Source organism: Mixophyes fleayi, chromosome 9 (assembly GCF_038048845.1).
Source record: "Mixophyes fleayi isolate aMixFle1 chromosome 9, aMixFle1.hap1, whole genome shotgun sequence".
Classification (NCBI taxonomy): Eukaryota; Metazoa; Chordata; class Amphibia; order Anura; family Limnodynastidae; genus Mixophyes; species Mixophyes fleayi.
In genome coordinates this window covers 49,914,472-49,930,428 of record NC_134410.1, presented here as the reverse complement: position 1 = coordinate 49,930,428, position 15,957 = coordinate 49,914,472, and the positions used below count along the sequence as shown (strand labels likewise).

Here is a 15,957-nt window from a genome sequence, read left to right as displayed (position 1 = left end):
TCACTTCTGCATGACCAAATATGAATTGAGGGTAATACGATGTGGCATAATATGACCTTGGGGCACTACGATGTGGCATAATATGAACTGGGCACACTACGGTGTGGCATCATATGAATTTCTGCCAAAGGCAAGTCTTTCATTGTTGAATATCATGGGAGCCCAAAGAAGTTGCTGTATCAGGGCCCAAAATTCCTCTTGTCAGCCCTGCCGGTGAGTCAAGGGGGTAGACGTCTCCAGGTAAATAATCTAAATGTTTCCTATGTAATCAAACTGATGGATCACATCCAATTATTTCTCACCCACCTCCTCTATCCCCCTTAATTTATATACTGTGTTATTTAAAATGAATAGAAAAGACGCATATCCAATTACTGTTGTAAAACAAAAATATTTTTCTCTGACATTTTGCTGTAGATGGAAATACTTTTAATACGGCCGTGTGGGTTCAACTGATCATTCAATAATTATGTTTTTTTTAGATATATGTTAGTTTTATTTCATGTGGAATGATTCATGAAAATTCTGCCGTTACTATTTAATTGAGGGAAAAGGGTACCTGTTACCTATATGTGTGTGTAAGTACTCTGTTCATTGTTGCTATTTTGTGGGAGACTTGAAAAAAGCAAAACATTGTTTCCTACAGTGGCATCTGTATAATTGGTGGTATTGCTGTAGTATGGGGTGGCGTGGTGGTGGCAATGTTGTAGTGTGTTTGGAGCTTAGTATTGCTAATAAATATGATAGGGTATTGCTGTAATGTGGGAGGTGACGCTGTAATGTGGGGGGTGATGCCGGTTGCTGTAATATGGGGGTGATTGATGTAGTATGAGTGTGTGTGGGGGGTTATTTATTGCTGTAATTTGGGTACTAATAATGTATTGTCATGGTATTTATTGATGTAATTGGGGTTCTAACAATGTAATGTTGAGGGTCATTAGGAGAAATAAATACCCCCCACACACACACACTCATACTACATCATGTTGTACTGCACCAGCAACGTGCACTGCGCCAGCATCAGTGTGCAACAATATAGTGCATGGGGCCCACAACACGTGGGCCTGTGTGCTTTAAATGCCAGGGCTGATTTTTAGTCCCAGTCCGGCCCTGTCCCCATGACAGGTATGGTCTGAACCTTGATGTATACTGGGCAGACCATCAAGATGGAACACTGAGAAACCAAGGTGTTTTGCTGTGCGTATCTAGTGTGCTTAGTTAGTAATTGAGCTCCAGACGTTGGATTTACTTTCTCAGAAATTTAATATCATCCTCAGAGCAATTGATATTAAAGAGATTTAGTCTGACACCCATGGTGGGGTTCGCTGTCTAGCACAACATATCACATAACTGTTTTTTGTTTTTTTTAGATGGGATAGAGCTATATACAAAGATAAACATGCATCTATGCATTAAGCATTCTACTAATGCTGCGATATTCTAGCATTTAAGAACTGTATACTGAGACATGTCAATTTTACATTGTATGTTTTCATATTCAGTAGAAATTGATTACACTTTGGTATAAATAAAAGAAGAACATACTATTTAACAACAACAACAGAAATATTCCTACTAGTATTATTGAAGCATTAAAATAAGTTTGTTACTTGTTTTTTATAGCCAAAAATTTAAAAGCTACTAAAAAAAGTCATTTATATAGTGTATGGAAGGCCAGTATCATTGTAGAATAGGATAACCATTTACATCATACAGAACAAGTATAATTGCAACTAATGTATACAGATTTAAGTATAATATATTTAGGTGAAAACCAAACAATACGTTTTCTTAACTGTTTGCGCTCATCTAAAGACTTATTAAAGATAAATGAAATTATACATATACATATATATATATATATATATATATATATATATATATACATATACATATATATATATATATATATATATATATATATATATATATATATATATATATATAATGTATTTTAACAACCCTGTCATGTCTTACCTCTCGGCCTTTGCTGCTTCCTATGCACTGTGACAACTGGATGAAAAGCAATCCCAAAAATCAATAACATTAAATATGTTCCAGCTGCCAAAACTGCAACACTGTGGACTGTACCAAGGTGGCATTTATTAGAGGGGTGTTGTATCTTGTTCAAAGTTTTAAAAACATATTCCAGAGTTGTTTTGTAGGACTGTGAGTCATTGAAGAGTGCTGGGATTCAGAATTTTGTGTTGGAGAGGACTTGGGGAGGTGTGTCCTCAAGCCACACTTAGTAGAAAAAGATTATTATGGGAAGGGGGGGGGGGGGGAGTGGTGCATGCCATAGGAGAATAAGACAAGTTCCAATTGACCTTTACTGGAAAACCTTAGCCAAGTAAACAGGGAATACAAAGTTACATAACATTTTACTGAGTTGCCATACTGTATGCTCTTCTTTACAATGCCAGCTACTGTCTGTAACATATTATCTGTGTTATTGTCTACCTTCTACATCTGCATTTATAGTGGAATTTTAATATTACACTATGTTTGTTCAGATCATGCACTATTTAAGTTCAAACCACTTACATGACTGCAGTCTTCCACAGCTAAAAGCTTATTTCTGGTCCATATATTTTATCTTTTTATTCTTTCATTTGTATATAGTCCATCATTTCTAAGGGTGGTTAGCAGCAAATTGTATCTGGAATATCTGTCTCCACTGCTGTGCAAGTAAACATTTACAGAAGGTGAGTATTTAAATGTAATAATATTGTATTATGATCAGGATTGAAATTGTATTATGATCAGGATTGAAATTAGTATTAGGCACAGTAACCCAGTGCCTAGAGATAAGCTTGCGTTGGAATTTTGCAAAAATTGAATTATGCTTCAGAAAAAGCCACTTCAAAAAGGTTGAAATATCCAGTGATACAGTCTTGTGTGATCCTTGTTAAATCGGCTTGGAAGCTTATGCCAGGGACATCCAACAATCTCTTCGCTAATGTGGACTGCCACCAGTTATAGCATAGATAGGGAGAGGCCCAACACAACTTTTCCCTGCTTAATAAACAGAGTCCTATATACTATCCTATGTCCTATGTCCAAAGCAAGTGCGACTTAATGATAGGGCTTGTGCACCAAGTTTCTGTGTACAGGCTCCAATAGTGTAATGATCATGTTTAGTGATATCGCACTGTTCTCAGAGATGGGGGTAGCAAGGTATTTATAGTTGAAGTCCATGTTATTTTTTTTTGTATACATCTGTTTAGATTACAGGGAGACGAAGGGTTTATATTTACTAAACTGTGGGTTTGAAAAAGTGGAGATGTTGCCTATAGCAACCAATCAGATTCTAGCTGTCATTTTGTAGAATGTACTAAATAAATGATAACTAGAATCTGATTGGTTGCTATAGGCAACAGCTCCACTTTTTCAAACCCGCAGTTTAGTAAATCTAGCCCAAGGTCTTCAGGATAAAAACTAGCTTTGACTATTACCTCTTCGCTCTATATAGTGCGTCTACAAGTTCTTTTGTACTGGATGTCACACGTGTTAGTGGTTACAAAATCGGCATCATAACTCACAGAACGGCATTGTTTATCATGCGGTCCAACCAGCCGAAGTACCGCTAATTCCCTCGGATGGTTGCCATATACTGGTAAGAAGTTTTTTTGATTCTCTTTTTTCACTTTCTCCAGACAATAAGGTTATCTATTTTTCGGACCATCGAAAGGAGTTAATAGTGTTACACTTCCTCTCCTCATTGTGATAATTAAGGACTTGTTGGAGTTCAACATATGTAATTGGGATATTTCCTTTACCTTTGAGGAGCTGGTGTCTATGTATTTCATCTAGTTCATATAACTTGTTTTGCGGATTGGATTTTTTAGTGCTCGTTATACCATTTATAGCCCGATTTCCATTTTATAGTCAGTTGTTTATTATATGTGGGTACAATACATCTGTATATATATGTGAGATTATAGCTGTTATATGCAGTGTATGTGCCGTGCGTTGTGCAGCCCCTGCAGTTTTGAATGATATATTTTATTTGTTATTTTTACACATCTATATACTTTTGTTTTGTTTTTGTTCTGGTTTATTATTAAATTACACATTGTGTATTGCAATTTGGTTGAGTTTACTTTTCTGAATGGTGTAGTGCCTCATTATTTATATACAGCTTCACAGCGCTCTGTGTGGTTTTGTTCTGTTTTGATATCCAAACGGGTTGATGTACCGTTTCAAGAGCTGCAGTGTTTCTGATATATACTGATTTTATTTTTATTTATATATCTTTGTATGTGTGGTTTATTAGTTCACTGCTAGCGCCGAAGGTTCTATTCCCTAAGGGAATCAATTGTGGTTTTCAAGGTCTTCAGGATGTCCCAAGACCCCACCCCAAATATCTGAGATCATGACACAGCGCAGTGTCAATAAACAAGGGTTGACCACAGTTTTACTAAACACACATTACAGCCAAAACTATTTGCCATTAAATATGTAACAAAAACATTTCAATCCTGTAAACATCCATATGAATTAATAATTAGGCAAGGATAATACAATTATACAGTACAGAAAAAAATATACTAGCCAGCTGTGGCAAAAAGGGGCACAATAAATATTAGAGACTATAGGAGGGGAATAACTAGTTACCCATAACTATGGTATAGATCCTCCTCTTACACTGAATTATAAACCCACTCCTTCAGTTCCGCCTAACCAACCATTAATCCCCGTAACCCCTCCATTCATTTTAGCTTAAAGGAAACTCCCTGCAAACAGATGCACATGTGTTTAGAGTAATATTTATAAATGTGTTTAACTACTGTGCATTACAGCAGGCAATTGTCCCTGGAAAAGATTCTCAAATGTTTTCAACTATGTCCCTTCTCTTATTTAAGGCTGCAAATCTGTGACTTGTGAGAGCCTAATTCTGTGCCTGAACATTCTTTAAATTCTTTCCTAGCAGATTAATTTAATTTATGTTTATCTGTAACAGCAAAGCTTGTGCAAGAGGTGAACACGTTTGTACCTACATTCCACAGTACTTTTAACACACATTCTATTTGCACAATTGCTCTGCAAATGTATCTTACTGGACTGAAAATACATTTGGGCTATGAATTAGGGTTGAGCTGCACTTGCATTTGTACTTGATTAAATACCTTCAGGGCCTGATTCATTAAGGAAAGTAAAGCCAAGAAAAGGAGTAACTTTTCACCTTGGGAAAACCATATTGCAATGCAAGGGGTGCATATTAGTTTATTATTTTGCACATAAGTAAAATACTGGCTGTTTTTTCATGTAGGACACAAATACTTAATAGCTTTATTTTTACACTGACATTTAAAGATAATCTAGGAGATGGCCTACACCATAGTCACCTACTCTCCCAGAATATCCAGGAGACTCACGAATTTTTGGAAGTTCTCCCATACTCCCGGGAGAGCAGTGCTACCTCCCGCTTTCTGCCCTCTTTGTTGGTGAAGTGGGTGGCGGTGTGGCTTATCGCAGCATCCTGGCCCCACCCCCTACTGTAATTGGCCAACATTGGTATAGCTTGACAGGGGGCGTGGCCAAGATGACACGATCCATGTGGCCATGCCCCCAGGATGCAGCTGGCATGTTGGAAAGTACACCCTACTCCAATTATGAATCTGTCCAATTTTTTTAATTTACCTTCCCCTCCAGTACAACATGGTTTTGCCAAGAAGCAAAGTTACTCCTTTTTTTGCTTTACTCTTCTTAATGAATCAGGCCCTCAGTATTTTTAATGGGCTGGAAGGGGGGGGGGGGGGTTGATCAAAAATTTCACTTGTTTTGGAATTCTGTGGGTCTCTCTCCATGACATGGGATGTATTATGATGGCAGTATTCCCCCTTCTCTATGGGTCTCTGGCAGAGCCGGATTAAGGGGGGGGGGGGCACAAGGGGCATGTGCCCCGGGCCCCCCCTGACCGAGGGCAGCTGCAGTTTTTGCAATTGAAAAAAAAAAAAAAGACCTGCAGCTGATCCATTCCCCCCTCCCTCTCTTACACTTATGTGTGTGTGTGTGTGTGTGTGTGTGTGTGTGTCTCTGTGTCCCTGCTCTACATGCATGTGTCTGTGTCAGTCTTCCCTGTCTTCCTTCTGTGTCTCTGGGATCATTCTCTCTGGCCTCCCCCTGACAAGTCACATGACCGGTTGCTGTCCCATGCGTGCAGCTTCCAGAGAGACAGAGGAGTCACCTACACAGCTCTGCTGAATGCAGGTAAGTGTCTGAGATGGGGAGGGGGGAATTTATAAGGGAGGGGTGGTGGATTTGTATTAATATCATGAAGCAGGGGGGGGGGGGGGGTAGAGGTGATTTGTCTTACTGTGATGATGGAAGAAGGAGGTTTTTTTTAAAATCTTTTTTATTCGTTTTTCTTAAGTTTTTGAACACAGAAGAACAAAAATGACAAGTACATTATATGAAACATCCATTACATATTCTGATGGATTACAATACAGTTAGGATTTTCTTAACAGTTTGATATCAGATTTCAACATCAAATATAAACCTTGATCAAATAATTAAACTGTTTGAACTATCCAAAAGCATTGTAAATATCCTTATACGTATTCACCTATGGATATAATTTTTTTTTAAAATACATTCTTGAGGAAACATAGAATCAGGGGAGGGGGTGAAGGGGGAGGGGGTGCAGTTGTCTTTTAGGTAATAAGAAATAAGATAAACGATATAGGTCAAGCCTCTATCTATCTAGCTATAATCTGTGTCTTTAGGGGGTTCAAGAGGGTCGAATTATCGAATTAAGGGATTATCCTCCCAGCCTTTTAGAAGTGAAATAAATTCAAATCTTAGATTCCAGAATTTTAGGTTTTGGATTTCAACCAGTTTGGAACTGTCTCATTTATCAAACTAAATTCTAACTTAGTTATCTAAGTAAATACCAGGTAGTATATTCAAATAGTTTAAAGATGTTCTGTTGGACCGAGGGCTCCAACGATTCAATATATATGCCCCATTTTTTCTGGAACCTCAGCCCACATTTTTCTATATCTGGGAGAGTGGCTCTCCTGTCCAAATACACAATATCTGAAATCTCCATTTTGAGCATTCCTAGAGTTGGGGACACTGGTGATGTCCAACATTGCAAAATCAGCTTCTTTGCTACTGTAACAATTACAGTCAGAGCTGATAAGATATCAGAGGACGGTAAGAAATCTTTCCAAATACTAAAATCAGCCAGCAAAAGAGGTTCTGCGGCTAATGTAACTTGTGTCTTGAAAGTTTAATTAATAAAGTTAACAATCTTATACCAATATTTTCTGACCTTCCTGCAGCCCCAAAAAATTGTGTAGCCAGTCTGCTCTCTGCGTTTTGCACTTTAGACAGAGACCTGTCTCCCCTTCAACCATAAAACAACGTCTTGTCTGGGGAATATATGCTCTATGGATCACCCTTAAATGTACTTTATGCCAACTTGGCTACCGGGCCTCTTTTGTCTCAGTGAAGCTGATCTATCCAGATGTCTGGAAGCCTCCATGTTGAAATCTCCACTGACTATGAGGAGTGAATCTGAGTATGTGTAAAGCTTAGTAATCAGTTGTACAAAGAATGGCTTATTCTGTGTATTTGGGGCATAAACATTACATAATACATTACATAATACATACTTAGTGCCTTCGATGGTGACAACTAACACAACAAATCTCCCATCTTTGTTAATTATCTTATGGTGGATATCGACTTTGAGGTTTTTTCCTAATTAGAATCGCTACCCCTCTTGATTTTCTATTGTACAAAGCATATACCAAAATTTTATGCCCTAACATAGACAGTTTGTCATGTTCTGCTTCAGTCAAATGTGTCTCTTGCAGCAAAGTTATATCTACTTTAGATTTATTTATATATGTCAGTAGCTTTTTCCTGATGATGGGTCCCTGGGCGCATGGACAATGTAGTTATGTATAAAACAATTTAATGTAACATATATTGTATAGGTTATACAGTGCTGTACATAGATACATACATAAAATAGCGACAGTATATGACCTATTTGGTGGTAGATAACTACCAGCCCCTTACATGTAGCATCAATAGGTAACAGCTTGTAAAAGCAATATTAAACAGATACACATATATTGGATGTATAACAGCTGGTGGTATAAAGGGCTTTCCGTGTGTACAACAACACTGAGTAATAGCCAAATCGACAAAGACTAGTATTGGTTACAAATATTGTCCAAATGCGGATTCCATAAGTTCATTCCTCCTGAGTGAGGATATGTAACAGATAGGGTGCAGATACTGAATAATCCCCAAATAGGAATGATTTGGTTCAAAAACAAAGTCCTGGTTTGAGAGTGTTAGTAAGAGCCAGACAGTTCATTCCTCCTGAGTGAGGATATGTAACAGATAGGGTGCAGACGCTGAAAAATCCCCAAATAGGTTTGATTTAGTTCAAAAACAAAGTCCTGGTTTGAGAGTGTTAGTAAGAGCCAGACAGGTCCATCGGATGAGCCCAGTTATGGAGGCTGGTTTAGAGACTTACCCTTAGTGAGGCAGATCGCGGATCACATAGTTGTGGATAGTCCTAACCCGAACGCGCTCCCTTGTGCTTTGGGCTCCACGGCAACGGGCCTATACCCACAGAACATCTTAACTTGCAAGGTGTAATTACCTGGCAATAAACCTCAATAACAATATCAGTGTCGATACCCCGGCATTTTTGATCTGTAAATACTCTGATAAGGTTTTAGTCATAGATACCCCAATGACCCCAAAGCTTTCTAGCGTCAAATATGTGCATTCAAGCTATACCCGTTCAACATACTATCTTGTAAAATTCCAATGACTGATACCAGTAGAGCATTTATGCAAATAAACATAAATAAGATCCGAAGGTCATATTTACGTGAGTATGATACCAAATACCGCATTTTCTCAGAATATTGGCAAGCCGGTGTGCAGCTATGCTAAGTCCAGAACATAGTCAGTCTCCTTGACCTGCTGCCTCAGCTTCAACCTCCATTTCTGATAAGAAAGCTTGTGCATCACCAGTCATAAAGTCTTTATAATCTCGGCCATGAAAGATTCTCATGCGTGCAGGATACAAAAGAGCAAATTTTTTTCCCTTCTTTATTAATGCCGCACAAACTCCTTTCTTGCTCTAGTGACTTCTGCCAAGTAATCTTGGAAAAGCAGTAGACGATTACCTTCCCATTTTATTGGGCCTAGTGACTTTGAGGCCATCCAGAGAGCATTCTTGTGGGTATGGTTGAGGCATCTAAAAATGACCGTATGAGGGCGTTCTTTCAGATTCTCTCTTGGAGGTCCCAATCTACGCTCGCGTTCAATTTCAGCATTAACAAATTCTTCATTTATCCCCAAAATCCGTGGTAGCTCTTTAGAGATGAATGATAGGAGAGCTGGGCCTTTAACTCTTTTGGGTAGACCTACAAAACGTAGATTATTTCTCCTGGATCTATTCTCCAGGTCATCCAGCTTGTTTAGCATTTGTTTTTGAGTCTTGAGTAAGGAGGCTGTAAGAGTCTTCTGACACTCAATTTCATGCATACTTTCTCCAATGCATGACTCATTTATTTGAACTTGCTTGGTGGTCTGTGATACCTGGTCTTTAAGCTCTTGTATGGCTGCTGTAAGAGTATTCACCTGTTGTTGCATTAATGGCTCCATTGTCTCCTTGATGGCATGCACAACAGCTTCATAAGAAAGAGCTGGGGCATGTGCATCTATTGATGTAGAGCTAGAACGAGATGGAGAAGGTGGGCCGGTATTCCCAGTAGTTGAATTGTCATTTGAATCTTTATCACTTTTTTTTGCTGGTCTGACCGGCATTCCTTGCTCCTCTCTTACGATCAGTTTCAGTGCGTTGTGGTTTACCACCCTTGGATGGGTTAACGAATTTATCCATTATGGTCAAAGAGGGTCAAAAATCATAGCTTCGGGCAGATAAAGTTAGATTAGTCCCATTTTTAACATTAGACAGTGTGGGTATTACTCCCTCCAGATTGTAATTGAATATTACATCTCAAAAATTATTCACATAAAGATGGGTGATTAACTTCTGTATATATTTTGTAGAGAAGTTGAAAAATCAAGACTGATTATTTGTGAATGAAATTATATAGTTTCTGAACATAGGCAAACATGTGTTGCAATATTTTCAGCCACCACTAGATGGCGTTTATTTCCAAAATATTAATCTGTTGTTAAAGAAATGGGGACTGTGAGGTAAAATGTCCAGAATGTTAATATACAGAAATACCTACCTGAGAAAGTACACACCAGGAAATAGTGAGGCACGGAGTGCAGATATTATGCCCTCACTGTAGCAGACATCATACCTAGAGCGGGTATTCCGCCATAGAAAACTAGCAGTGTGGTACAAGGAAAGACAGTGGGGCACTAAGTGCGGGTAGCCTTGCACCTCACAGCTACAGAGGTCAGCCTAAACAGACAAGATTGGATAATTAATATAATATAAACTTATGTCTGTAACGGAGTTTACAGCTTTGAGGATTTAGTGAAAGCTAATATTTTCCCTGTGGCTGTATGAGGAAATGCCCTATACTGTAACAAAATTACTATAGATACATTTTAATTAATGATAGGCTACACCGAATCTGCTATCTATAAGTATATTTTCCCTAGGCTGAGAGTAATGGTGAAATTAAGCTATAACAAGGGCTGGTGATATAATTGAACACATTTATTGGTAATTAATAAACCAGTCAATCAGAGCAGGGTCGCGGCAGGACAAGGGTCACTTGTCTTCTTAACAGTTTATGTTATAACTCACATGATATGTCATTACAAGTTTTAATATTTCGCTACTAGAACAATTTTATCAATGTATTAATAAAGATTTATCTAAAGATTTTATTACGAAATCAATACACATTTATATATTTCTAAACTCATTTCAAGAGTGCCCCATAAGATCATTCTTTTTCTTTCCTCTCAATCTGTATAAATGATGTATTTGTTGATCGGGTGCACCCCTCCTCTATTAGTATCTCTTATATAATTAAGAATGAGAGAAATACGTATTTGAGGAGGTAATAAATGGGATGCTTGGTGCAGTCTTCCCCTTTCAGCCTCCAAATATGCCACCCTTTTGTAAGGTATACCATATAGTTTTCTGCAATATGCTGAGATTTTACAATTTTGTGCGGACAAAAGTGTTGTGATCACCAAGCCCAGATTTTCACCACCTTGAACCCTGTACCTCTGAATCTAGTGGTTACCAGTGAATCCTCAGAAACAGAACTGAAAATTTATGTTCTGCCCAGCTCAGTTTTATCTTTTTATTTCTGGTTTCTGCTCCACTCCGCTCTCCCCTCCCCTACTCTGCCACCTAGCGCCTTTCGCGCCAAAAGTTATCCAGCCGCTCTCCGGTCTTTGGCGGTAAGTGTATTGTGGTAGAGCAGACGTTTAGGTTTGATTGCAGAATACACGAATAGTGTGCAAGGCTGAAATAGTTCGTTTGCCGTGCAAGCACCTTAGTGGTGCCATAGCCTGCTCCGGGCTAAAAGCCGACCGCTGACAAGGAGTCCAAGCCACACCTGCACTATTCACTGGCAGTATCTGTGTCCCTGAGTGTTATGGGCTTGATACTTGGTGCTGGATCGCCTTAAGCTCTCCCTGGACTTCCCGTCCCAGCGCCTCCTCCCGAGTCAGGTTCACTCTTCAGTTTGTGGGTCCTCCAAGGGTTCATTCGAAAAACGTCTACCTGACTCACCAAAAACCACTTGCAGGAATACACACACACTCATAGGTAATAGGAGATAAGCCGCTGGACACATTTACTAGAATATGAGCCTGGATGCCTATGGCCTAAGGCCTAAGACTAATTGGCGGTGTTAATGATTTCTTGTAACAAAATTTATGGAAAAGGGTATTGAGCAGTTTACTGTTATGTAAAATTGTATGGGTTAAATGTAGCAAAAGCAAACAATTGGAATAGGATAAAAGTTGGATTAAACCACTACAATTGACAGTAAAATGGATAAGTAGCATAGAATTACAATACACATGTACATGTAATAAGGCACTAATAATAATACAAATACAATGTAATAATAGTAGTTTGCAACCTGTATCATGCTAAGACAAATAATGCAATCTTTGAGAGTATCTCGGCTAAGTGAATACTATCAAACATGGTAGTAAAATTGATAGTCCCTATATTTGCCAAATGTAAGGAAAGTTCATGTAACAGTCGGCAGTATATTCAAAATGTGGGGTAATGGGAGATTCATCACGTGTGGTGGTAGTTGTAGTGAAAAGTGGAAGAGTAGTCCCATAAACGGTAGTCACTACTAAATGTGTGGTTGGGTTCGGAGAGAGTGGAGTAGTCCCAGCAGTGTAATGTACCTCTGTCTCAAATAGACTCCAGGCAAATAGCTGAGTGGTGCAGTGTTAGCCACATTTCTCACACATGCAGCGGACACTGATCGACTTTGGAAAGTTGTTCTCTGAACACGTATATCAAAGAACTGGAATATCCTCTAGCGACTCTCCTCACCATATAGGATGTATTATTACCATAGAGCACAACCTTTCTTCTCTCCCCATGATCCACTTCCCAGTACCCCTGCACCCTTCACCCATTCATTTGCTAGTCCATCTTCTCCTCTATCCTTCCTCTGCCTACTCCCTTAGTCCTTCACCATGTCTCCTTGCTCCTGTCCAACACCCATCCTCACCCCCTACCCACATCTCCATCCCAGATCCAGCCCACTCCCATGCACCAGCAAGCCCGCCAATGTCATCCATATCACCCCACTTCCCTCTCCCCCTTTCTCATGTGCTCTCTGTAACTCCAGATCCATCCGTAACAAACTGCCCTATATCCATGACCTCTTCATCTTCACTCTCTTAACCTTCTTGTCATCACAGAAACCTGGCTTTCTTCCACTGATTCTGCTTCCCTCGCTGCTCTCTCCTTAGAGGCAAAAATTTCTCCAAATTTAAGAAACGCAATCTATAAATGTACATTAATAGGATGCTAACATGTGATAACAATTCACACCATTTCCTTAATAATCACATTAAATAACAAATAAAACACAATAAAAACATATAAAAACTCCACATAATAGAACAATCAATGATGTGTGTATCAATGATCACACTCTATGTATATCAGGACTCATACATATGTCCACCTTTAAGTCAGCCTGTTAGGATCGGGGTTAAAGGAGTATGTGTCAGTGTTGAACATACTACCGGCTGCAGACAATCAATATCTCTCCCTTCCAGTAGTCAAATCACAGCATCTTTACGGTAGAATTCAAAGTTTTTCCTCTGTGTGTTTGTCACCTCCTTTAGACACGGGTCTTTGGAAAGCAAAGTGAATTCCTGTATCAACGAATGACCACCTGCCCTACACGTTTTTCTACATCTGTGGTTTCATCAGAGACATCCTGTGGTGGCAATCAGTCTACCTTTTAAATACAGACTGATCAATCAAAATAAAAAGGTTATCAACCTCTCAATTATCATATTACATATGATTATAAATGATAAATATCTTCATAAATATATATTTTACATTAAAAAATAAACATATATGGTGGCAATCCAGTTATCAAATTTATTGTCCTTCAAAACAAAAACCTATCAAAATACTAAGACTGAAGCCTCAGAACAGACAGCACTGTGAAAAACCTCAGAGCAGACAGCACTGGATAGCAAGAAGACTACTTGCTTAGGTAGGTTGTCCAAGAGATTGAGTACAGAGGGAAAATAGGATAGACAGAATTTTACAAGTTCAGTAAATTGTCCTATGTCCCCATCAAAGGTAGGTGGTGGAGATTCAAAACAGAAAAAGAGTCAGCAGTCTTGGCAACTTTAGATGATGGGGTAACAGGAACCATGGGGGGGATTTAGATTGAGAGCAAGGTTCCCCAACTGGGACAGCAGGAGCCTTCCCGGACTGGGCACACTACTTGGAAGAAGACCCGGACTGGACACATGACTTGGAAGGAGGCCCGGACTGGGCACATGACTTGGAAGGAGGCTAGGACTGGACAGCACTGTAAGAAGCCTCAGAGCAGACAGCATTGTGAGAAACCTCAGAGCAGACAGCACTGTGAGAAGCCTCAGAGCAGACAGCACTAAGTGGTAACTAGGGCTGAACTGCATAGAGTGGCAACTCGGGCTGAACCACATGAAATGGCATCTCGGGCAGACAGGAGCTGCAGCATGCAGATCATGACATTCTCTCAGCTGTGTGGAACGCTCTTTCTATCTGTCCTCCTAGATTACGAGGCTGCCGGAAATTTTATTTCTTCAGCCGCAGTTTCAGACTATGGTATTTCCACTATTCCTCTTGAACGTCCTGTACACCTCATGGCTATTGATGGTAGCAAGATTTCAGGGGGATTATTCCAGTTCTGGACTGTTCCTCTTACCTTACAGGTTGAACTGCTGCATTCGGAGGAGATTTCATTATTTATAATTTCCAGGTCTATCAACTCTCTTGTCCTGGGCCTCCCATGGCTTTGTCTTCATTTGTTTGCTTACGTTGGATTGGCAGTCCGCCCAAATTCTTGCCTGAGGACCACAGTGCCACTCTTGTTATATAAACTATTATAGGCAGTTTATTAAAGGATACTCCACCATCATTGCTCCCATTACTGCCCTTACCAGTGTGAGGGGTGCTAAGGGAGACAAAGCTGCACAGACTACAATACCCTTCCCTACACCCCAGCTACTCACCCATTCCCGATGGAACACTATGGACCACACCGGTCTTTCTGCGACCGAGCGAACCAAGGACTATCCTTAACATCCCCTTCCTTCGGTACATCTGCCTTTACTGACACCTAGGGAAGAAACCAAATGTGAGGACCTGCGTCCACCAGGTGAACTAATGCCCAAGGCCACGACAAGGGGCAGAGACACTCACTCTACGCCACCTGCCGACATCCGTTTACTCTAGGCCTAGACACGGAACACTCAGGACTGGGAACGGTCCCGCCCAAGTACTCTGCTCACCAATAGGTGAGAGGCCGATCAGGAGTATGGAAACGAACAGCTTTATTCACTGGACAATTCTCACTTCTTACCCCTGCTCCCTCACTTTCCTCCGTCACCTGTAACGACAAACACAACATACAGCCTCCCACCTACACTACCCGTAAGACTATAGTGTACCACCCACAAGATGCTACCAGCTAAACAACAGGTGCCCTGAACCTACAACTACTAATGAACAGACAGTGCATCTCTACTAGAAGAGGTATGTGGTGTACTACCTAAGCCCCCGCCCTCTCCCTAGAGGAGCACCAGCCGGTACTTCCCTTCTACTTCAGGGATATTCCCTAAATTCAAAACCCAAGCCTTACCAAGGAGACTGTCTCCTCACTAGAGGGCACTTACAAAGTACCAGGGACCAAGGATATTTTTGAGCTAATTATAACATCAGCAAGCAAATTTTGCACATGTTCCAGCTAATTACCACATGATAGAACTGGGTTACACACGATCGAACCAGCTTAAACATGTACAAAAGGATACATTTTAACACTTTTCTAATACAAACGGCGAACCTTTAATGCAAACGATACTTCTACTCCTTTATTATAATATCTTTAAAATGTATAGTGAAATATGAACAGAAGACACAAATCAAGATGGCACATATTGAATATTTTACTGAATCAACTGAAATTTTAAACTCATTCTTTCCGAGGTGAAGTATGACTGCAGAGGGGGATGGGCACATTGAATTTTACCATAAGCCAGGATAAAATAGAAGAACCTCTCTGACATGAGAACAGTGAGCAGTGATATTGGAAGAAAAGATCAGTATATCATCCAAGTAGATTACTACTCAACTATAGAGGAGGTCCCTGAATATCTCATTGACAAACGATTGAAATACAGCGGGAGAATTGCATAATCCGAAGGGCATGACGAGGTACTCGTAATGTCCATCGCGAGTACAAAAGACAGTTTTCCACTCGTCGCCTT

The 15,957-nt window shown here is 39.8% G+C and overlaps 1 long non-coding RNA gene across 1 annotated transcript in view; it reads left to right on the top strand.

Moving 5' to 3' along the window:
- The first annotated feature begins 6,175 nt into the window (after positions 1-6,175).
- The window catches only part of LOC142101597 (uncharacterized), a 37,028-nt gene continuing 27,246 nt past the window's right edge, over positions 6,176-15,957 (top strand). Inside the window, exon 1 of the long non-coding RNA XR_012679065.1 lies at positions 6,176-6,213. This is a non-coding gene — a long non-coding RNA (uncharacterized LOC142101597). The remainder of the gene's footprint in view (positions 6,214-15,957) is intronic.